At 32.6% G+C, this 23,585-nt stretch overlaps 1 protein-coding gene across 1 annotated transcript in view; it reads left to right on the forward strand.

The window, feature by feature from the left end:
* Ras64B (ras-like protein 2) overlaps positions 1-23,585 on the forward strand; it is a 150,300-nt gene that overhangs the window by 125,573 nt on the left and 1,142 nt on the right. The window lies entirely within an intron of this gene.

Consider the following 23,585-nt stretch of genomic DNA (forward strand, 5'->3'; position numbering starts at 1 on the left):
TATAAACATTTTTTTGTGATTTGTGAAAGAAAAAGTGTTTTGTCTTAAGAGTAAGTTTGTATTTTTTAAATAAGGCCTTGGATCCATTTAATCTGTAGTTGTAGTTATGTATTTTTACTAGAAGTGTATATATGTTGTTTTAAGTTTTATTAAATGTGTTTATTTTGTACTTGGTATTGAGTCAATGATTAGTTGGATTCTGAAAGAGTGAGTTAAAGTCATTGCACCAATTGGAGTGAACTCTTTGTGCAAATATAATAACATATAGGGACACTCGGAGTCAAAATAAAAATAATTGTTAGTAAATGAAATATTATTTATAATACACATTATAAATAACAATGGCGCAGCCTCTAAAGGATAAATTCATTATATATTATCAATGGCGCAGCCTATAGGATAATTTATTATATACAGGATAATTCATTAAATATTAACAATGGCGCAGTCGACAGGATAATTGGTTATGACTAAACTATTTTAGAATCCAAAAGGCAAATCTTGACTCAAATCAAAAAAAATGGCTACAGAAAATAGTAATATTAGTAGTAAAGTTCCTTCAGTTAATGATGAAGAATTTTTTAGGTTAATAAATCCAACCTTAGTAATACCTTCTTTCTCAGGTGATAGTAGTGAAAGCATAGAAACATTTTTTAGGTATGCAGAAAAAATTAAAGATTTAGGAAATTGGTCAGATTTTCACTTGTTAATTTTACTTCGTAATAAATTGTTGGGAAAAGCCAAAACATTTTTAAATACATCTCCTTTACTAAGAGATACTGACAATTATGCAACCTTTAAAAGTTTGCTAATATCAGAATTTTCAAATGTAAGAGAATTAGGGCCAAACATTTGGAAGATTCAACAGTGTATCCAAGGTAATAAGGAATCTGTTTCTGAATATTATCATAGATTGTGGACCATTGCTCATGGATTTAATATTTCATCTGAAGAGAAATCCTCTTTAGAATGGTTGCTCTTTAATCAATTTAGGATTGGCCTCAAGGATAATTTAAAAGAAACAGCGTATAAGAAAAAAGTTAGAAACCTTGAACAATGTTTTGAGCTTGTTAAAGAAAAGGAAGAAAGATTAAGAGATATTTTTCATTCCTCAAGCAATAAGCATGTAAATTCTTTTCAGCATAATCAAACTCATTCTTCTAGCATTGTGGGTACTGATAAAATGAGAGAAGAAAAGCTTCAAAAGGGTAAAGCTGAAAATAAAAAGAAAAAGTCTAAGGAAACTTCTGTGAATTTTACTAAGGATATTCCAGAATCTGATTCCAAGGTAAAATTACATGATTTGGAAAAATATGAGGAACTGAAAACATTTCTGAGTGAAGAAATAGAAAGACAACAGAGACCCATAATACAAGGACAGGAACTTCTGTTTAAGATGATGTCGGATTTATCAATATCAAAAAATCTTACAGATAATCAATCTTTTTCTTGTAAATCTGATGACATTGATAGGAATAAAGCATCTCATAGAAGATACATTCCAAAATGTTTTAGATGCAATAAACAGGGTCATTTTGCTAAAGATTGTTATGTTAGAGATAGATCTTGTTTTCAAAATAAGAAATCAGAGAATAAAAGTAAATCTGGAATTAGTTATTATTCCAATATTATACTGGCAAGGACAGAAATGTCAAACTATTCACTAAACATGGGTAAAGCCAAAGACAGCTATAACCATAAAAGAAAGTTTGATGTAGCATTAGCTCCTTATGCTAATGAAAGTAATCCTTTAACAGTATTACAAGGATTTATTGAAGATGTACCTTGTGATATCTTACTTGACACAGGTGCACACATTTCACTCATTTCTTATAGCTTATTTAACAAAATTAAATCTCTAATTCCAAATGATATTTCAGTTTTAAGCAATCCAATTAAGTTAAAAGGAATATTTGAATCTGAAATTTCAGCTTATAAGCAAATCAATGTCTTTATTTCAATTCCTTGTTTTCCATTGAAAGTTTCTCATTCATTAATTGTTCTTCCAGAATCTTCAAATCCAAATGTACAAATAATATTTGGAATTGATTTTCTGAAACGTCATGGGTTTGTGTGTAATTTTGTTGATAATACAGTATCATTGTGTGGAATAGAATGCTCTTTGGATAGGAAATCAGGTGACAGTGGAAAATTAGAGCAGTCTCCTGAAGTTTTTCTAGATACTAATGATAATGATCAAGTATTTAATATTGAAACTCTAAAGAATAAGGATCCTAGTATACAAATTTGGGAAAAGGATAAGATTATCCAAGCTCAGAAGGATGATCCCATACTAAAAACTATTTATGAAGCAGTATTGAAAGAGGAAACTCAACTAGATACATTTTTGAATCTGGATAACTTGTATTTAGATAAAGATGGGTTACTCTTATCTAGACAAATGGAAGATGGAAAGTTGAAGGTGAAAATATTGGCACCAACTGAAATGATTCCTTGGATTATGTATACTTTCCATGATTCTGACTTAGCAGGACACCAAGGGTTTTCTAGAACTTTGGAAAGAATAAAGGATCATTACATCTGGAAAGGTATGAAGAGTGATATACTCACGTATGTCAAGTCATGCCATAAGTGCCAAATAAGATCCCCTTTTAGAGGAAAAGCTCCTTTACAACCATTTCCAATTCCAACTAGACCATTTCAAGCTGTTGCTATTGATGTAGTAGGTCCTCTACCAATTACTAAAAAAGGAAATAGGTATATTCTAGTAGTCATAGACATGCTAACTAGATTTCCTGAAGCAGTATCAATGAAAGACCAATCTGCAAAAACTATTGCAAGAAAGTTTTTGAATATGATAGTTTGTAGATATGGAACTCCTCAGACCTCACTTTCAGATCAAGGAGCAAATTTCACATCTGAACTATTATTACAGTTATGTAAATTGCTTAATGTTAAGAAGATTTTTACAACACCTTATCATCCGCAATGTAATGGTATGTGTGAAAGACTAAATAGAAACATAAAGCAAATACTTTCAAAGTTGGCAAACACCAAAATGAATGATTGGGATACACATATCTCTCAAACATTATTTGCATGTAGATCTGCTTTTCATTCTGCTATCAAGGAAAAACCATCTTTTGCATTATATGGTTTTGATCCAGTTTTTCCTAATGAACTTGTTTCAGTTATTCCAAATACAGGATACAGTGATATAAATGAATATTTAGAATTAGTAATAGATAAGTTTTCCACTACTCATAGACTAGTAGGTGAGATAAGTAAATTAAGTGCTCAGAAAACCTAGACAGTATATAAATCGTTTTAAAAAATATAAATCTTTTGTACCAGGTGATTTGGTATTGTTAGATGATAAATCTAGTATTAAAAGAGTTGGGAAATTAGGAAAGAAAGCCTTAGGTCCATTTAGAATTTTAGACAATTTTTCTCCTGTGAATTTTAGAATTCAAGATGTCAATAATCCTAGTAAAATTTTAAATGTACACTCTGATAGATTAAAAAGGTACTTTTTGGGAAATAAAAATTTAGTTACTTTAGGTGATAATATGAATAAAATATTGAAGGATGAATGTAGTTTTTCTAATACTAATTGTGAATCTTATTCAAAGTTAAATGATAGGAAAGGGAATAGATCTAATATTCATAATTCAAATATGCAGCGAAAGAAAAAATTAAATTTTGGTAAAATGAACCAAAATACAAGAAATTTTAGAAATCCTAAGACACATGTTTCAGATGATGTACAATGTAGGAATAATGATAATCAAATTGATTCTAATATTGATGAAAGTATAGCGGAATTTCATAGGTTGATAAATATAGGATTAAATAAGAAAAGGGAAGTTAAAGATACCTCAAATTTAGTTAGTAAGGATAAGGAATCCCAGAAACTTTTAGAATCTCAAAAACCTGTAGAAACTGATTCTGATAGTGATGATTCTATAGATTTAGGACATCATTCAAGTAGTTTAAATGAAGTGTTTGAAAGGTATAAAAATGAAATTTTTAAGTATACTAATTTGGAAGAAGAAAGTTCAGAATTATCTCTAGTGTCAGATGATTCTGAAACTAGTGATTCAGAAGATATACATAATGATTAGATAATTAGATTAGAACTTAAAATATAACGATCTAGAAATAAATATTGAAATTTTGTTTAGACGTAGGTTAAATATTTAAAAATTTTTTTTTAAAAAAAAAAAAAAAATTTTTTCACAGAAAAATGAAACTGATGTAAAAATAATCATATTAAAAAAATTCTGAATATTTTTACGTATTAATATTGCTTGTTAGTTTTTGTTTTCATACACGCAGTGTCTGCACTTGTGATGTGCTCGTTATGAAAATATTATGTTAGAAGTAATATGTAAGAAAGTAAAAATATTGAAGTACTTACTTAATTGATTATTTGTATTATTTATAAGAAAGTTTGTTGTATTTTTTTGTTGAATTTTGTGTTTGTGAAAGACTTTCTTCAGCGTTGGTGGATACAGCGAGTCAGCCATATTTTTACAATGCGTAGTTTCTAACGTTGTTGAAGTGCGCATGCTCCCGGAGTGAACTTGATGTTTGATTGACAGCTGACAAGAAAGCGTTGCGTATCCAAGTTACAGTGGTAAACAAGAGAGCGTTCGGAAAGTTTTTTAGAACACTGGCCGAGGAATATTCAAGTTGGGAGGAACTTGATTTTTTGTGTGCGGCAGTTAAAAGGAAATTTCATATTGTATTCCGAAAAAGGAATAGTGGAAATAATATGTTTCAAGAAAGAATAAGTACAGAAGAAAAAGGAAATCTTGAAACTAAGTTTTTATAAACTGGCCGAGGAATATTCAAGTTGGGAGGAACTTGATTTTTTTGTGTGCGGCAGTCAAAAGGAAATTTCATATTGTATTCCGAAAAAGGAATAGTGGAAATAATATGTTTCAAGAAGGAATAAGTACAGAAGAAAAAGGGAAATCTTGAAACTAAGTTTTTATAAACTGGCCGAGGAATATTCAAGTTGGGAGGAACTTGATTTTTTGTGTGCGGCAGTTAAAAGGAAATTTCATATTGTATTCCGAAAAAGGAATAGTGGAAATAATATGTTTCAAGAAGGAATAAGTAAAGAAAAGGGAAATCTTGAAACTAAGTTTTTATAAACTGGCCAAGATATATTCAAGTAGGAAGGAACTTGATTTTATTTTGTGTGAGGCAGTAAAAAGGAATTTTAAAGGGATCCTAAGAAAATGAAGTACAGAATCTTGTAACTTCTGGAAAAGAGCCTTAACAGGAAGAGAAAAAGACTATAAACATTTTTTTGTGATTTGTGAAAGAAAAAGTGTTTTGTCTTAAGAGTAAGTTTGTATTTTTTGAATAAGGCCTTGGATCCATTTAATCTGTAGTTGTAGTTATGTATTTTTACTAGAAGTGTATATATGTTGTTTTAAGTTTTATTAAATGTGTTTATTTTGTACTTGGTATTGAGTCAATGATTAGTTGGATTCTGAAAGAGTGAGTTAAAGTCATTGCACCAATTGGAGTGAACTCTTTGTGCAAATATAATAACATATAGGGACACTCGGAGTCAAAATAAAAATAATTGTTAGTAAATGAAATATTATTTATAATACACATTATAAATAACAATGGCGCAGCCTCTAAAGGATAAATTCATTATATATTATCAATGGCGCAGCCTATAGGATAATTTATTATATACAGGATAATTCATTAAATATTAACACACCTATACATGTTTTGAATGACAAACTGTAGGGAAAGTATCGCTACTTCAAAATTGCCACATAATATCAAAATTAGCAGAAAATATGTACATAACAGTTTACTTCATAATAGCCGTTCATTTCAATATGTAATGAGCAATTCCAAGAAACCAAGAAAGTTGAAGTGCAAAGAACTACAGATTAAATTATAAATATTATACATTCTTCTCTTGAGTATTATTCTGCAATTGAGTAGGTTCTTCTTTTAGTAGCAGAAACTTTCCTTCCACTCTCTCATGTTCCGAGCCTTCTCTTACAAGGTTGTGTACCTGTCTCCATTCAGCATGTCATCTAGCATTGTTTTCCTTACTTTTCCTCTGGGTCTTTTTCCATCTATTTTTCTTTTGATGACATCTCTGATGATTCCATTCCCTCTCAGGATATGTCCGATCCAGTTTCCCTTCCTTCTTTTTATCCTTCTTAACAGACTTCTTACTTCTACTCTTTTTAAGACCTCTTCATTAGTTATTTTATCTGCCCATTTGATTTTTTCCATCCTTCTCCAAATCCACATCTCCAAGCTTTCCCAAATCTTAATTTCTGCTTTCTTCAATGTCCAAGTTTCAGCTGCATAGAGGGCAGCACTCCATACATAACATTTTATTAGTCTTTTCTTTAGGTTTCTATCCATTTTACTTCTGAATAATTTCCATTTTCTATTAAAGGCATCTCTTCCCATTGCTATTCTTGCTTTTATGTCACTTTTACATCTTCCATCACCACTAATAACACTTCCTAGATATTTAAATGTCTTTACTTGATTCAATTTTTCTCCATTTATTCTGATATCCATATTTGCTTCTTTCCTTGCTATTATCATTACCTTTGTTTTTCTTATGTTAATTTTCATTCCATATTTGATACAGGATTCCAGTAATCTGTTCAACAGATGTTGTAGTCCTGTTTCAGTATTTGATAATAATGCCTTGTCATCTGCGTATCTTATTGCAAATATCTGTCTACCTCCAATCTTTATTCCTTCTTCCGAATTCTCCAGTGCTTCTTTAAACATTGCTTCAGAATACATGTTACAGATTGGTGACAGAGAACAGCCTTGTCTTACTTCTCATTCAATGATACCTGGTTCTGTTGTACCATATATGTCTCTCACCATGGCAGTTTGTCCCATATATAGTGAAATAATTAGCCTTCTGTCTTTCCAGTCTATACCAATCTTTTCCATTACTTCCACCATCTTATCCCATTACTTCCACCATCTTATCCCATTTTACAAAGTCAAAAGCTTTTTCAAAATCTATATAACAGATATTAACTTCTTTATTTAAATGAAGGGGATATTAAATCCCACATTATTTCAACCGAATAAGAAACTCAAAGATTGGAATCAAAGAGTTTCATGCCGAATATAGTAAACTATAAAAATTTCGACGGATTGTATCATAAGCTAAAGCACATAGTCCAACACTAGGGCAACTCGTTGCAAAGGTGGGTAAAGTTCTGATCACTGTTAGTATTACCCATAATGTAAAACACATCCCCTAGGACAGTGGTGGTGAACCTTTTTATGTCCACGTGCCAAAAGTTTACAAATCTAGTTGCTGACGTGCCAGCTCGTGCCAAAAATTTACAAGTCAAGTTGCTTGTAAATTTTTTTACTAATTAATACAACACTAATTAATTAATTAACATTAATTAATGCAAAATTAATGGGAGAATTTTATTGAGACAAGTTTAAAAATTAACATAGAATTTCATAAAAATGAACTCAATTTGACATACACATTGTCGTCAAATTAATATCAACCTATTATCAATTTATTAATTTATCAATATCAATATATCAATTCATTAATGTTGTACATTAGATGCCTAATGCTTTATATCTGGTTCATATTTTGTCACTTTTAGTAATGCACATGCGGAACTAGATTCATCAGTCATTCTATTTTTTAAACTGGCTTTTATAAAATTCATTTCGAAAAATAATGACTCACAAGCATATGTAGATGAGAAAATTGATAATATAGCCTTCGCTAGTTTTTTTAAACAACAAAAGGTTTCAGGAATGGCATTCCAAGTTCTCAATATTTCCTCTTCTGCATTCTTTTTAATTGTGCCCAATAATCAGTCATTTTCCATTATTTGCTTTGCAAGTCATTTCTCAAATCGACAAACTTTTGTTTCCATATAGAACAAGATTGAAAATCGATTAGTTGCATTTCTATATCTTCTAAATTCAGCCACTCAAAAATCTCCAAATTGAGTTTATCTGTTGATGTTGTGTCCGGATGCAAAATAAATTTTGATGTCTCTGCAAATTGCCTGAACTGCGTAAATCTTGAAGAAAATTTATTGGTTATCGACTGAATAACTGTAGAAAACTGTTTTGTCAACTTGATCTGTTTTTTCATGGGATTCTAGATCTGCAAAGAATTTTTTTTGTATTTGGAAAATATCGGAAGGTATTGGAAATAATGTCACAATTAAAAATTGGTAATTTAGCTTCGAATGCTTTGATTAAATCAAACATGACAATAATTGTCTTGTTAACACCTTGCAGTTTAACATTTAATTCATTTAAATGTAAACACAAATCAGTAAAAAGCATTAATTTCGAAAGCAATTCGACGTTGATTAATTTGATTATATTATTCAATGATTTTTCTCATTATGTAAAAAAAAGTCTGACTTCATCTAAACACTCTACAAATCTTTGAAGAACTTTCCCACGACTTAACCATCGGACGTTGTTGTACATAAGTAAACCGTTGTACTCAGAGTTTACCTCACTTAATAATTCTATAAATTTTCATTTATTTAAAGCATGTGCTGATATAAAATTGACCAATTTTGTTACAATGCTCATAATATCTTCCAGTGACTTGAAACTAGTCTTTGCGCATAAAACCTGCTGATGTATAATACAATGAAAACCCAGAACTGAATGTCCAATGCGTTTGGTAAATAAATTGACGAACCCATTTTCCTCTCCAGTCATACTGAGAGCACCATCAGTAGTTACTGATACAATTTTGGAGGGATCTATATCTCTTTCAGCAAGTGCATATACAACTGCATTGCAAATATCTATTCCTTTTGTAGTAGCAAAAACAAAACAGTGCAGATTCGCAACAATAATGCACTTGTTGCTGCTTATTTCTGCCTACTGGTGGATGCGTGGTGCGAAATGCATAATGAACGCACGTGCGATTCCCTGACTTTTCCCTTTTCTAAGGGTAAAGTCAGGGAATCAAGGATCAGTTGTTCGCAATTCTTTTTCTATGAGACTGTATTTTTATTTATTCTTACTGTATTAGAGGGCTCAGTCCCAATAAACTTGCTCATAAATACCGTTCCCATTTTTGTAAAGTTCATACATTAAACTAACATAAGTATTAATATTATATAAATTAAGTGGATATTAAATCCAACATTATTTCAAAGCCGACTACAGTAACTATAGAATTTTCGTGGGAAATTTGACCAGCGAACTTACGGGAATACACTCTCCGCCATACTACCAGTTGCTCTAGTGGCTAGGGCAACTTGTAGTATGGCTGCGAGTGTATTCCCGTAAGATCTCTGGTCAAATTTCGTGTGAAACGTCTATAGTTTCTGTAGTCGGCTTTGAAATAGTGTTGGATTTAATATCCACTTCATTTATATAATTTTGTACCGCCGATGTTGAAGCCTTTTGTCTATTTATTTTAATAAATAAGTATTAATAATTAATTATGGCATAATCATAAAGAGTTAATACATTTAATGTATACGGTGTAGCATGTTGACAAATATAAAAGTACGCATTTAACGATAAAGAGCCAAGAGGCAATTTTTTCGGCAGCGTAAATTAAGTTAAGGGGATAATAAATCTCTCATTGTTTTTATTTTATTTTAGATTTCGATCTCAGAGTTTCGTATCCGGCTTTAAAATAATGAGGGATTTATTATCCCCTTAACTTAAAGTATGCATTTAAATTGGTTATCAATCACAGGACTAATGCTATAATATTGCAGTTTTCTCAGGCCAACATCATTAAATTAATTTCTGGTAAGTTTCATTGACGTATCCCATTCTGATCACCAAAAATCACCAATTCAGTATAAAATTGGTTATTGTATTAAATTGATTTTAATGATGTTGGTTTGAAAACTAGTGAGAAAAATATTTATGCATTGTAACTCACCATAGAAGTCATCGGAGCAGGGGAAAAAAGAAGGATGTCAACTTGTCGACAAATTAAAGGAAATTCTAGAAAACAAAAAACAGAATCGTGATTAAAAGATAAAAGTCTGTCAGATATGGCTTTAATACAGTTACAACTTTTACTCCTGTAGCCATTATGAAAATTCTCATAGAATAATATAGTACATAAAATTACATCATTGAGGAAGAAACTGAGCTAAGTGTCCATTTACTTGTCCTTTAATCAAGGATATGCTTTCAGAAAATGGTCAATCATATCAAGGAAGAGAAGTGATTCCGATTTCCAGATAAGTTTCACCAGCGAAGGTCTTGCCAATGATTCAATTCAATCTAAGGGGAGTGATTTTAATTTTTGCATATAAAAGGTTTTACATGTATACCTCACACACAAAAAACAACACGTCCTCCCCAACAGCCATTATATGGTGTAGATGCAATAAAAAAAATAGTTTTATTGTATTCCTGAATAAGGTACAGAGGCTTTTGCAGTCTGTGTAATATATTTCTCAACAAATAGTGCAATTAGAGACAGCTGGAATAAAAACAGCACTAACTAATGAATCATGTACTCCTCTCACGGAAACTACCCTGTATAGGCAAGCAAAACCATATGTTGCACCGGAAACACAGTATCTAACTAAAACTATTGTCCAATTTTTCAATTACATGAAATAAATGTTTGTTTGATTGCATTTGAAATTCTTTGTCATTATGAGAGATCACAAAGGCTAACTTCAAATAAAATTCTACCACGAATTGAAACGTCATATAATGCTTGTGTGAGTTCCCCTTCCAGCTCAAACGCAAATAAGCAGCAATAAAAATCAACCAAGGGTTGAAACTTTGTGTGAGTTGAGCCCGCCGGTAATGAGAAGTCTGTTGGAACGATAAACGACATCCCATCGTGAATGTCTTAAAACTAAGAAATATATAATGAATGTTGTTATGACAGTTGCAGATGTTATGGAATTCGGTTGAAGAGAATTAGCATTTCGACTCAGAAATTGTTGGTTCCATTTGTCTTTGGGTCGTATGATCTTTTGTTAATACTGCACCAATCAAATTCATGTCTTCATAGCTGATCTCTCTCTTGTAAAACAAAATTTAACTTGTATGTATTGTAACAATTTAAAAAAAAAAGTGGAATAATTTATAAGCGTATAAAAGGATATCATATGTAAATCGTTGACGTGCCAGCAAAATTCTCGGGCATACCACCTCTGGCATGCGTGCCATAGGTTCGCCACCACTGCCCTAGGACTGGGGTGTTCAACCCATTGATCGAGGAGCGATTTTTCGTCGATCTCCTGTGTTATTCCTCCTTACTTATAAATTTAATTAAAACTGAAAACAATATTTTATTTATCATTATTTTGTATTATTTTTAATTCGCTTTAAATGTATTGCTATTGTTTATTTATTTTTCGTTAAAATTGTCAAATCAGTAATTTTCTTATAAGTCCGGGTAAATGAATTAATTTGGATCAGTGGAAGTCAAACAGTGAGCCGAGTGAATACGATTATAAGCAAAGATAAAAACTCGATTGTAGTTTAAATATTAAATATTCCAAAGCACATTACATCGATTTTTTACTTAGGCTAAAGCCCATGTGAAGATTGTAAAAAAATAAACTTTATTTGTCTCGGTATAGTTTGTATTAGATGTTTTTGTAAATAACTCTTTTGAAACTAACTGTATATACTGCTTTAATAAGAATATGTTAGTGTGTTAAAAACAAAGGCTGTTTTTGTCGCTGAAGCTGTACATGGTGTCATTAGAAAGATCGTTATTAAAACTTGTATGTATGAGAAAGGCTTGCAGGCTCTAAGTGTAAACATCTCCGAAGTCAGTCAGAAAGAGTTCAAACAACTTTCTGATGGCCGGCAACTTACAATCAAAAGAAAACAGAGGAGAACAAAAGGCGTGCCGAACTTGAAACATAAGATGACTCATACCGATTCTTTGGGAGTTGCCAAATTTCATGCAAGGTCTCAAGGGTCCCGGTTCCAGAATTGTTGTCAGAGAGGAGGCCTTCTGGTCCAGAGTTGCCGTCAGAGAGACTGTCCGGATCCATGTTGCTTGAGAGAGGAGTTTCCTGCTTCCAGAAAGGAGCTTCTTGGCTCGAGACGTCACTAGAGAGAGAGACTACTTCTAGGCCGCAGACAAGGTTTCAAATTGCCGAAAGGAAGAGTTCCAATTGCTGGAGAAAAGTTTCCAGGCCAGGTTAATGTCAGACATTCACCAGTGTGTTCCGTTTTCATTACAATTTGATGAATCAAATGAATCAAACGACTTCACTGATATTGCTCAGTTAATGGTATTTCACGATTATTCAAGTAAAGAACTTTTGAAAATTATACCATTATTGGGAAGGACTAGGGGAGAAGACATTTTTTGGCATTTGATGAATTTGTAAAACAACACAAACTTACCTTTTTAAACTTGTGTCTATTACTAATGATGGTGCTCCTGCAATGATAGGTAATAAATCAGACTTCCTTATGTAAAAACGATGACAAATATCCAGATTTTTTAACGTAACACTGTATTATTCACTAACAAGTACTGTGTAGTAAAAGATTAAACATGAAAGATGTTTTGTATATTACATTTAAAATTGTGAATTCTGTTCGAGGAAAAGCCCTTCAATGGCGGTTATTTAAATTACAGGCAGATGATGATGATAGGGAACTTCTGTTGTACAATAATGTTCACTGGCTCAGCAGAAGTCAATTTTTAAAAAGATTTCTTGTATTAATTAACGATATAAACATTTTTTTGATGAAAAAGGAGATATTTATCCACAATTGAGTGATAAAAGATGGGTTGTTACACTTATCATTTTTAGTAGATTTCTGTACGAAATTAAGCAATTTAAATTTAGAGTTGCAAGGTAGAGATTAAAATTTAATTGACATGTTAAGTTCAATAAAAATTTTCCAACAATACTTACTTTTATTAAAGAAAAATATAAATGACTGCGAATTTAGACATCTCCCATATTTATTAAAAAATTTTTAACAAAATCAAGAAATGCTTCGCTATGATTTAAAGATTTTAATAAAACTGAAATGATTGTATCTTTTATCAATAATCCATTTCAAGAAAACTTGAACATCACAGAAATTTCAAATAAAATTAGTGGGCTGTTTGATATAAACCAAGCTGAAGTAGAACTTGAGATAATAAACATTCAGAATAGTTTATATTTAAAATCAATAAACAATGAAGTCATTTGGAAGTATGCATATGAAAAATTTCCAATATTAACTGATATTGTGTGAAAAATTCTGTCGTGTTTCAGATCGACATACTTGTCAGAATACGCTTTTTCAAATATGACTGTCATAAAAAATCAATTAAGAAACCAAATTACAAATGATCGTTTGGATGATTGTCTGCGATTGGCCACTTCTTCATATCAACTTGACTATGAAAATATTGCGAGGTCCAAACAATGCCAAATTTCACATAATTTTTTCATTTCCTGTAACTTGTGAGTTTGTAATCAATCTGTTGTTTTTTCTAACTTTGGTTTTCCAAAATAGAGAAATATTTTATTCCAATATATTTTTTTTTTTTTTCTTGTATTAAAATAAAATATTTTGTTGTATTAAAATAATTAAAAGTGATAAATAAATTTTTAAATACACAAAGTTTTTAGTTGTGTATTTTTTTAGTTGTTTATTTGTGCGTAATCAGATATCAGGTTAAGGGAATGTGATCTATATAAGAGAGTAGATCACCAAATAACTTATATATATGAGAGTAGATCGGCGAATAACTTTTTATAGAAAAGTAGCTCTTGTAGTAAAAAAGGTTGAACACCACTGCCCTAGGAGATGTATGATGTTATACATTATGGTGGAAGGTCACTACCCAGACCGGTTTCGACCCTTATTGAGGTCTCATCAGTGAGTAGGTAGACCAGGTAATACTGAGTTTATAGCGAAAAGAACTTATATACTTTGCTATACGAGTTGTCAAAAAAGGTGCACCCATAAATTACTTAAATAAAAGAGCCAATAGGCTTCACTTCAGCAATGTAACATTATTTAAATGAAGGGATATTAAATCCCATATTATTTCAAAGCCGAATAAAAAACTCAAAGATCTGAATCAAAGAGTTTCATGCCGAATATAGTAAACTATAAAAATTTCGGCGGATTGTACCATAAGCTAAAGCACATGGTCCAACACTAGGGTAACTCATTGCAAAGGTGGGTCAAGTTCTGATCACTATTCTTAGTATTACCCATAATGTAGAACACATCCCCTAGGGATGTGTTTTACATTATGGCTAATACTAACACATCATACATCTCATACATAACACATCATAGATGTGTTTTACATTATGGGTAATACAGGGTGTCCCAAAATTCACGCAAGATTTAAATTTAGCGCCAATTGTGCGGTAAAGTATTGCCAACGAGAAAAAATAGACAGTGTGACAGCTGACAGTTCAGGGTTATTAAAAATGACCACACACAGCAAAGAGAGTTCGTTGAATGGATTATGGAACAACAACAAGTGGATGCTTATTTTTCGAACAAAATCATCTCCAGCGATGAGGCTCATTTTCATCTTGATGGCTTCGTTAATCGACAAAATTGTTGCATTTGGGGTTCAGAAAATCCACGAGTGATTGTTGAGAAACAAATGCATTCACAACGTGTCACTGTTTGGTGCGGATTTTGGGCTGGGATTGTTGAGAAACAAATGCATTCACAACGTGTCACTGTTTGGTGCGGATTTTGGGCTGGAGGCATCATCGGTCCATTCTTCTTCGAAAATCGGCTGGTAAGGCAATAACAGTTAATGGTGCTCGCTATCGCGACATGATAATCAAATGTTTTGTGCCTAAATTGCAAGATATGGATGTGGACGACGTGGTTTCAACAAGATGGTGCCACATGCCATACAGCCCGAGAAATAATTCAATTACTGCATGAGTCATTTCCTGGTCGTGTAATTTCCCGTTTTGGTGATCAGAAGTGGTCGCCCAGATCATGTGACTTAACGGCGTTGGACTTTTTACTTTGGGGTTTTTTGAAGTCTAAGGTTTATGCCAACAAGCCCACTACCACCCACGCCTTGAAGGAGGAAATTGAGCGCTGTATCAACAAAATTCAGCCACATTTATGCAAAACGGTCATGGAAAATTTCGACAAAAGAGTGCGTATGTGCCAGCAAAGCCGTGGAGGCCATTTACCCGATATGCTATTCCATGCATAACCCTATACTGTATACTTTATGAATCAATAAGAAATTACAATTTTTAATTAAAAACCTGTGTTTTCTATCAAAATTACTTCTTGCGTGAATTTTGGGACACCCTGTACTAAGAATAGTGATCAGAACTTTACCTACCTTGCAACTCGTTGCAAGGTGGGTAAAGTGTTGGACTGTCTGCTTTAGCTTATGCTACAATCTGCCGAAATTTTTATAGTTTACTATGTTCAGCATGAAACTCTTTGATTTCGATCTTTGAGTTTCTTATTTGGCTTTGAAATAATGTGGGATTTAATATCCCCTTCATTTAAATAATGTTACATTGCCGAAGTGAAGCCTATTGGCTCTTTTATTTAAGTAATTAACTTCTTTATTCACTTCCAGACTTCTTTCACTTACTATTAAGTCCAATTGCATCTCTTGTTCCCGTACCCTTCCTGAAACCAAACTGATCTTCTCCAAGAAATTCTTCTACTTTAGATGCAAATTTTCGTGTTAAGATTCTCATAAGTATATTTGATGTATGGGAAATGAGGCTTATTGTTCTAAAATCCTTGCAGTTCACTGCATTACTTTTCTTTGGTATAGGTATAAATATTAAGGTCATAAAATCTTTTGGTAGTTCTCCTTTGTTATAAATTATATTTATTATTTTGGTTATTTCTTCAGTTCCTTTCTTCTGAAGTTGTTTCAGGAATTCTGCAGGTATTTCATCTGTTCCTTCTTCCTTTCCACACTTTCCACTTTAATGGCTATTTCTACTTCTGAATCTCTGGGCCTAGATCATCTTCATTTACCTTCTTTATATCTTCTAATGGCAACTCATTTGGTCTATTTTCCTTGTCATATAGATCTTCAATGTATTCCTTCCATCTCATTAGGATTTTATCTTCTTCAGTTACGATTTCTCCATTCTTATTTCCTATACCTCTAGCTCGAATTCCATTTCTCTTGTGATTCATGCTTCTTGCTTTTTCATACAAAAGGTCATACCTTCTCATTCTCTCATAATATTCCATTTCTTCACATTGTTTTTTAAGCCAATCTTCTCTACTTCTTTCTGCTTCCCTTCTCGATTTGTCATTCAGGGTTCTATATTGTATTTTCCCTTCTGGAGTGTCTTTATTTTTCCATTTTCTTCTTTCTTCCATTAGAGAAATCATCTCATTAGTTATCCAAGGTTTTTTTTTATTCTTTTAGCTCTTACATATCCAATTTCTTCTTCTGCAGTCTTCTTTATTTTCTCTTTAACTTGTTCCCATTTCTTTTCTGGATCTTCAGTTTTGACAAAACTTGTTTCCTCTAATTCTTTCTCCAATCTATTTCAAATTCCTTGCTATTTTTTAATTTCTCTAAGTTCCATTTTTTCCCTTTTCATAGCTACTTTTATTTTCTTTAGTTTCACATTTATTTCTATGAATAGTAGTTGTGGTCAGAGTAAATATCAGCTCCAGGATATGTGCATGCATTTTTTACACTATTCTTGTATCTTTGCTATACTGTAATGTAATCAATTTGATACTTTCCGTATCTCCTGGTTTTTTTTTCCATGTGTATAGTCTTCCCTTAGATTTTTTAAACCAAGTATTCATAATTATTAGCTTTCTTTCTTTACAGAATTCCACTAAACTTTCCCCTCTCTCATTTCTTTTACCTAGTCCATATCTTCCTACTACACTCCCATCCTCTTCTTCTCCCACAACTCCAGTTGTGGGAGAAGAAGAGGATGGGAGTCTCCCATTATAATCATATAGTCTTTTCTTTTTTCTTCCTTAATTAGTTCTTGTAATTGTTCGTACATTTCCTCTATTTCCTCATCTGAATGGTCACTTGTTGGCATATGTGCCTGCATTATTGTTATGTCCACCGGTTCAGTCTTCAATTTTACCACTGTGATCCTGTCATTCAGACATTTTATGCTAATGATGCTCTTTGCTGTTCTTTTATTAAAAACAAGTGCAACTACTTTTTCCTTTTTATCTCTGCCTGAGTAAATTATCTTACTTCGTCACTATAAAAATCACCTATTCCTTCCCATCTGAGTTCACAGAGCCCTATGATATCAATTTTTCCTTTGTCCATTTCTTGTTTGAGATTTTCTAATTTTCCACATCTGTTCATTGTTCTCACATTCCATGTTGCAACTTTGATTCTCTGATGATCTTTCATTTTCAGTTTATTTATAACTTGTTTTAAGTCACTTTTAGAGGTTTGATCGGGAGGAACATCAGCCCTTGAAGCCTCCTTATTTCCCGATATTGTATCCATTCCAATGTGCACCTTCTTTTCCTCTGTGCCAAGAGACACCACCTTGGTTTGCCGGGCTGGTAGCTGCCCCCTTAAGTTCTATTCGTTGCTACTAAAATTTTCTAGGAATGTTAGTGGAGTGGTTTCCCGTTGCCTTCTCCACTGCAGTGCTCCAGCAAGTACTAGTAGAGCTGCTGCCCTCTACCAGCTAGAGTAGAAGTTGGGAAAAGGAGAGACACCCTTGGGGTCGAAGTAAGCAAGAGTCAGCCAAGTGAGGCCATATAGGAAAGAATATAGAAGGAACCTGACGCAAGTAAGTGGAAGCAATGTCAGGTTCAATTTGGGACCCCATGGCCGCTAACCATATACTCCCCAAGACAGGAGCCCCTGGGGATATTATACATTATGTGATATGATTCAAGATTTACGTATGATTATCTGTAAGGTAATATCATAAAAAGAGCGAACCTTCACGCAGTCTGTGAACTAATTTTCTAAGATTATGAATAAAAAATAAAGAAAACAATTTGTAACAGATGGAGGCTGTATTTGTTTTAAGATTCGGATTTTTATGAATTTATAAAATAATTGTTTGACAAAAATAATCATCTTGAATCAAGTTCTGGGAAAATAAAATGCATTGGCGACTAAGATAATTAGCAAAAAAAAAACAGTGGCATTGTTCCCAGAGTGATACGATCTTAAGTGAAGAAATATGAAAGGATCTCTTATTTGCACTGGCATTAAAAACTATGATTATACGATAAAACAAGTAGCAAAAATAAATGTAACTTGTAGGTAATATAATTTAGATTCCAGTTACCGAGCAAACAGCAAGCAACTGCATTTCTGGCAATAGGTAACTGACCGTAGTTACATACGCGAGGTAATCTGGTTAAGTATTCTCGTCATCGTGAAGGATTATCACACCTTCTAATAGATATGACAGGCAAATGCACTTGATATCCATGTTTTTTCACCAGGTGGTTTGACTCGTATCCAGGATTTGCTGGACATATGCCTCCTGGCCAGCTGGGAGGTTAACCCTCTGGAGGATGTGGTTGTAAAAATTGCAGCTTAGGTTGCATGTATCTGAGAGATACATTCATTATTAGTATGTGCTGAAATGCGATAAAACTTAAAAAAAAAAAAAAAAACACTACAAATATAATACGTGATTGATTGATTTATTTTCAGTTACACTCTAGAAATCATTGAAAAAAAGAAACAAATAAAAAAAAAACAACTAAACCAATACTTTACTGACATCGGAGTTCGCGGTATCTCTCATATACAATTTACTATCAAATATCACTTTCGCATTCGACTATCATTCTTATCATCGGACTCAAGTAACGTTCTCTGAATCTCTTCAACATTTGATGAATTATCCTGCAGATATGTTTTTCCAGCCATTTTCAATTAATTGATTTTTGGTAAATAAAAAAAACTAAACCAATACTATACTGACATCGGAGTTTGTGGTATCTCTCAGATACAATTTACTGTCAAATATCACACACCTATACATAACGTGTTAAACCAAACTGACTTCAATTTTCTAGCAAATAACACTTTCAGCGAATTTTTTCTGTGATTTTTCCCGTGATAAATTTCCCTATCGATGAGTTTTCCCTGTGATGAATTTTCCCGTGATGAATTGTCCGTTAACCCTTCATCCAACAGACTACGATTTGAATCCTGTTGCAGACATGGATGTTTATGAATGTCTTTGGTTGAGAGATGAATTTCATTGCCTGCTGTGAGACCACCGTCTCATTTATTGAGGCCTGATACAGCTTGAAAAAAAGTTCCACGTTTGGTCTCTAGAGCAGGATTTCCAGACTATTTAAAAATATATATATTTATTTAAAAAATATAAAATAATAAAACACTGAGCCCATTCAAGTGTAGTAATGTATTATAGAATTATAACCTTTTGTGGATAGGAATCGCCTAAAAAAAAGTAAATATTATTTACTGACTGCAAAAATTTTCAAACATGTTTCATGATCTCTTCAGGTGCACATTAAAACAAATTGTTATAATCAAGTAGAACAGAATAATTGCAAAATATATTTTTAAAAATTGCAAATCACTTGTGATTTGCTGATGACATTGTTCTTTTAAACAATGCAGCAGCAGAACTTCAAGAAATGATCAATGAGTTTAATATAGAAGATAAAAAGAAAGGATTAAATACAAAAAAAAAATGCAAACAAAAAAAAACAGTTTCGAGGTAGGCCGTGAAGGTAGATTTATATGAAAAATTCAACTTGGTTGGGCAACCTTTTGAAAACAACAATGCAACACTTAAAGGGGATGTTCTAACTTCTAACGTGCTTTAAATATTCGATAGCTGCTTACCTATGATATGTGGAAGCAAACATGGACTTGAACTTTCAAAATGACTGACAAGGTGAATAGAAAAAAATGAAGAGATCTCTGCCCACTCACCCTACAATATGCAAAGCAAAAGATTTGGATTATAGCTCAAATCAGGATGAACAACACTTTAATAGCCATTGAAAGATACAGTGCTGCAAGAAGTAATCAAAAATGGACAAGAATGATATATTTGTTATATAATGACATCTGTGGAGTATCCATATTTTACTGTTGCATTCTCTAGTTAAGGATTCTCCATCTCAGTGATGCTAGTCACATCATTATAGTGCTCAGTGGGAAACGTTTAACTTAAGAGGGTGGTCTGAAAAGTTCTCAGCCTAACAATGAAAAAACGAATTTATAATTTCAAAATTATTTTTATTTTTCAACATAATCTCCCTTAAGACTAATACATTTATTCTAGGAAGAGCTTTAGTTTTGGGAAGAGATAGAAGTCAGAGGGAGCCAAATCTGGGGAATAATGTGGATGTTCCAACAATTCATAGTGCAAATCCCTTAATTTTCCCATTGCCAAAACACCTTTGTGGGCAGGTGCATTGTCCTGATGAAAGATCATTTTTTTCTTCTGCAAACCGGGTCTTTTATCACAAATTTTTTCATCTAGTTAAAAGATTGGAATAATATTCCCTGGTTATTGTTTTACCCTTTTCAAGATAATTAATAAACAAAATGCCTTTAGCATCTCAAAACACCGATGCCGTGACCTTTCCTGCTGATGAAACCGACTTTGTCTTCTTTGGTGCTGAACAACTGACTTCTGTCCACTCTTTTGATTGCTGTTTGGATTCTGATGTGTAATGGGGAATCCAAGTCTCAACCATAGTAATAAATAGACACACAGAATGATTTTTATTCTTGTTAAAATGCTCCAAGCACTGTTCAGAGATTTCCATGCAAGTGCATTTTTGATCTGCTGTGAGCAATCGCAGCATCCATCTTACGCAAAGCTTTTTCATTTGCAATTCTTCGTGCAAAATATATTCTACACATTCTTTTGAAATGCCTATAGTCTCAGCAATTTCATGCACTTTGACTCACCGGTCATCCGATACCATATTGTGCACACAATATGGTATTTGGACAAACTCGGCAGCCCATTTCATAATTGTTGATAATGAAGGAAAGAGTTCTCATAAACATTTATGAACTTCGAATGAATTTCTTTTGGCGTTAAACCTTGTTTTACAAAGAATTTTATAACCACACGATACTCAATTTTATCCATTTCAAGGGATGCACACTTTGCTTCAGACAGCTGTATAAAACAAGCTACTTGATAGAATGACTTGCAATTTCACATGGATGTTTATGACAGATGTATCAACTTAGAAAAAAAAAAAATTCTTGCTGATAGTGCCATCATCTGTGGTCGAGGCCAAGAACTTTTCAGACCACCCTCGTAGAAAAGTAGGTATGAATTTGGGGGAGCCTTTTGTTTAGCAACAGGAATAAGACTAACCACCTTAAGTACCCTGTAAGTACTACATAATATATGTCCAGCAGCAGATATGTAGTTATTTAAGACGTTCATTGCCAATCACGCGATATCCCGTGATGCGAGTTCTCACCAAACAGCCGATCGCGCGTTATCGTGTGGACGTCGCTATCAAGTAAAAAAAATTTGGCCACCACATGAAATTCCAATTTTCAGCTTGGCAATGAATGTGTTAATAAAATTAGTTTCTAAAACATAATAGTTTGAGGCAATCATTCTTATTTAGGTTTGGTGAATCAAACTTAAATAAGAATGACTGCTAGTAGAAAGATTATGTAAAAGAATATGTGAAGACACACAAGATCCACTTAAAAAAAAACATTTTTGGTGAAGTTTGGAAGAAATAGCATGGTGGTAAGAGCACATTTTGTCTGACTTCTAGTATGTTATGTAATACTGATGTTCTAAGCCTACATAGACATACTTCATTATTCTTCTTTTTCACCTATGGTCTACGTAGACTATGTAGTAAACTGGGGCACTATAAAGATGACAGTTCTAACATGCTCTCTATTATTATTACACAGGCAGAGACTTATCATGGCTGGTCCACACTAGCCATTATTTACAGAGTGCATATCATACCTCTCCATAAACTCCTTATCCTGTCATAGAATGCTTGATCACTTTTGTCATCTCATTTGCTGCTCTCCAAATAAAAAATATCTAGTTCCTTAAGTCCATTGTTAATTACGTATTTACATGACTTTAGAGGTGACATTTGTTATTTCAGTATGTAAAATCCAGTTATGTATTGAAATATTTCTTTAGTATCTACACTATAAATCTAACTTATAATTTAGTTTAATCATATCCCATCTTTTCTGCCTATCAGTTATCATCTGTACTTTGTAACCCAAAAATTGGGGAACTTCACAAACTAGTCAGAATTTTGACACTTGTCTCTGAATCCTCTCCACCACTTCTGCATCCACAAGAAACCCAACTGACCAAATTTAGATACAATAGTCCAAATTGGGTCATATGAAGCCTTGCAAAGAAGAATAATAGTTTCCTCATCTTTGCTTATTAGTGTATTTCTTAATATCCAAGTAATTTTTTGAGCTATTTTTTTTTGTGATATGCCCTCTGAACTGAACTCTTTCCACCAGTTTCTTACAATGTGGTTGTAATAACTGGTGGAAATCTATGAAATACATAACCTACAGGATCTCCATCTTCCTTTTATTAGCTGTTCCTTGTCCCAGTTTTACAATCATCAGCAGTAAACAACTGGATATTCCGTCTCAAATCATTCTCAGTATCATTAATATACAAATTTAGCAGCAGCAGCCCTATATACCACTTTCTGATGTCTATTATTGTCTATAATGGCTGTCGAGTTTTTTTTTTTTTTTTTTTTTTTTTTTTTTTTTGAGAGTCCTAGTTAAAAATCTACGATTATGAGAGTTTCGTACTTGCCCATTCCAAAAACTAGGTACCTGAGAAATTGGCCAAAGATTAGTCAGTAAATATTAAAAAAAAAAAAACTGTAACAGTCTTTCTAGCAGCCTAGCACTATGGAAGTAAACACCATTACCACAGGACTACACTGGCACCCCAAATGTTTTTTAAATAAAATATTTTGGACCACATCATTATGGAAAATAATAACAAACATAATGTCATAATATGGGGTATAAAGTTCAATCCTTTTTTGTAGTTCATGCTGTGTTAACCACATTTTTGTGCTGTCCTTTAAATTTTGGCTATTGTATTGCCCTGGTTGTTAATTTATTTATAGCTGTTTATTTATTTTTAGGAAATGGTAAGGAGAAGATGCACATTAAAGTTCAATGCAACAATCTTAGTTTTAAAGTAATTCACTCAGTATCTGAAAATAAAAATATAATATACAAATAAAAGTATATATATGTGTTACAATTAAATTCCTGGAATGAACATGCAAAAACTATATTTGCTTACCTGTAGCTACTATCTTTGAAGTAATCTCCTTGTGTGGCATTGCAGTTTAGTTAGATGATGCTTCCATTATTCAAAATCTTTCTGGAACTTGTCTTTTGGAATGATTATTATTACTCTCACCATAGGGCATTGGATATCAGTGGATGGCAATTTTTAATTTTTGAAACTACCAAAAATCGCACCAAAGTTGATTTTTTAGCAAGAAACTTGCAGCCAGCTGTTGCTTGGTGGTAAGGCTATTGGTATAAACAGCTATTGTTGGCTGTTTATATCAATATTTTTAAAGGAGATTATTATAATGTACACTAAATATTAAGTAGAATAAATTTAATATTTCTGATATTTTGATATAGTCAA

Source organism: Typopeltis vanoorti, chromosome 23 (assembly GCF_054136105.1).
Source record: "Typopeltis vanoorti isolate ZY-2024b chromosome 23, IOZ_Tvanoo_1.0, whole genome shotgun sequence".
Classification (NCBI taxonomy): Eukaryota; Metazoa; Arthropoda; class Arachnida; order Uropygi; family Thelyphonidae; genus Typopeltis; species Typopeltis vanoorti.